The sequence below is a fragment of the Orycteropus afer genome, unplaced genomic scaffold (genome assembly GCF_000298275.1).
Source record: "Orycteropus afer afer isolate SDZICR_OR568_19922 unplaced genomic scaffold, OryAfe1.0 scaffold00122, whole genome shotgun sequence".
Taxonomy (NCBI): domain Eukaryota; kingdom Metazoa; phylum Chordata; class Mammalia; order Tubulidentata; family Orycteropodidae; genus Orycteropus; species Orycteropus afer.
The window spans coordinates 8,490,986-8,493,408 of record NW_006921709.1 but is presented as its reverse complement, the minus strand read 5'-3'; the positions used below and the strand labels follow the sequence as shown (position 1 = coordinate 8,493,408).

General features: G+C 39.7%; 1 protein-coding gene across 1 annotated transcript in view; it reads right to left on the bottom strand.

The window, feature by feature from the left end:
* Nucleotides 1-2,423, bottom strand: part of CDC20B (cell division cycle 20B) — a 57,287-nt gene that overhangs the window by 49,700 nt on the left and 5,164 nt on the right.

Genomic DNA, 2,423 nt, shown 5'->3' with positions numbered 1-2,423 from the left:
TAAAATCTTGCTGAAGATAATTCAAAAACAGTTGCAGCAGTATATTGACAGAGAGCTTCCAGAAATGCAAGCTGGATTCAGAAGAGGATGTGGAACAAGAGATATCATTGCTGATGTCAGATGGATCTTAGCTGAAAGCAAAGAATACCAGAAAGATGCTTACTTACATTTTATTGACTATGCAAAAGCATTTGATTGTGTGGATCATAACAACTTACAGATAACATTGAGAAGAATGGGAATTCCAGAACACTTTATAGTACTCATGAGGAACCTGTACATAGACCAGGAGGCTGTCATTCAAACAGAAAAAGAGAACACTGCATGGTATAAAATCAAGTAGAGAATGTGTCAGGGTTGTATCCTCTCACCATACTTATTCAATCTGTACGCTGAGTCATCAGAGAAACTGGACTATATGAAGAAAAGTGTGGCATCAGAATTGGAGGAAGATTCATTAACAACCTGCAATATGCAGATGACACAACTTTGCTTGCTGAAAATGAAGATGATTTGAAGCACTTACTGATGAAGATTAAAGACTACAGTCTGCTGTATAGATTACACCTCAACATAAAACAAAAATCCTCAGAACTGGGCCAATAAGCAGTGTCACAATAAATGGAGAAAAGGCTGAAGTTGTGAAAGATTTCATATTATTTGGTTCCACAATCAACACCAATGGAAGCTTAGTCAAGATATCAGACAGAAAGACCTCTTTAAAGTTCTGAAGGGCAAAGATGTCTCTTTGAAGACTAAGGTGTGCCTAACCCAAGCCATAGGGGCTCTGGTAGTGTAGTGCCTAAGGCATTTGACTGCTACCCAGAAGGCTTTCAGTTCAAACCCACCATCCACTCCTCCAAAGGAAGGTTGGGCAATCTACTTCCATAATGACATCATCTCAGAAACCCAAGGAAGGGTTGCTATGGGTCAGATCCGACTCCACAGCAGTGCTTGTCTTTTGCATTGCAACCCAAGTCATGATATTTTCAATCACCTCATATGCATGTGTGAGCTGGACAATGAATAATGAAGACTGAAGAAGAGTTGATGTTTTTGAGTTGTGGTGCTGGCGAAGAATACTGAAAGTACCATGAACTGCCAAAAGAACTAACAAATTTGTCCTGGAAAAACTGCAGCTGGAATGCTTCTTGGAAGTGAGAATGACCAGACTTTGTCTGACCTACTTTGGTCATAGTGTCAGACAGATCATTCCCCGGAGAAGGATATCATGCTTGGTAAAGTAGACGGTCAGTGAAAAAGGGGATGACTCTCAATGAGATGGAGTGACACAGTGGCCGCAACAGTGAGCTAAGGTATAGCAAGTATTGTGAAACTGGCACAGAACCAGGCAGTATTTCATTCTGTTGTCCATAGGGTCATTATGAGTCAGAGCCAACTTGACGGCACCTAACAACAATAACATACTTTATTCAGCATGATATCCTTCTTCAGGGACAGTCCCTTCTGACAACTTGACTGAAGTATGAGAGATGACGTCTAGCCATTCTCACTTCTAAAGAACATTCTGGCTGTACTTACTCCAAGAGAGACTTAGTCATTCTTCTAGCAGCCCATGGTATATTCAATAATATTCTTAGTCAACACCACAATTCAAATGCATCAATTCTTGTGCAGTCTTCCTTATTCATTGTCCATCTTGAGTCATGTGCACCTTAGTATCCAAAGTGGCATCTTTGCTCTTTAACAATTGTAAGAGGTCTTTTGCAGCAGATTGACCCAAACGCAGTATCTCATTTGATTTCTTGATGGCTGCTTCCATGGGCATTGATTGTGGGTCCAAGTAAAATTAAATCCTTGACAACTTCAATCTTTTCTCCATTTATCATGATGTTGCTTATTAAACCACTTGTGAGGATTTTTGTTTTCTTTATGTTGAGGATAATCCATACTGACAGCTAGAGTCTTTGATCTTCATCAGTATGTGTTTCAAGTCTTCTTCACTTTCAGCATGCAAGGTTGTGTCATCTTCATATTGCAGGTTGTTAATGAGTCTTCCTTCAATCCTGATGCTGCATTCTTCTTCATAGCATTCTGTTTCTGTGATTATTTGTTCCACACACAGAGTGAATATGTATGATGAAAGATACAACCCTGATGGACACCTTTCTTGATTTTAAATCATGCAGTATCCCCTTGTTCTTTTTGAACGACAGCCTCTTCTTGGTCTATGTCAGGTTCCTCATGAACACAAAGAAGTGTTCTGGAATACCCATTCTTCACAACGTTATCTATAATTTGTCATGATCCACACAGTCAAATGTCTTCACATAGTCAATAAAACACAGGTAAACATCTTTCTGGCATTCTTCGCTTTCAGCCAAGAACCATCTACATCAGCAATGGTATCCTTCGTTGAACATTATCTTCTGAATCTGGCTTGAATTTCTGCCAGTTCCCTT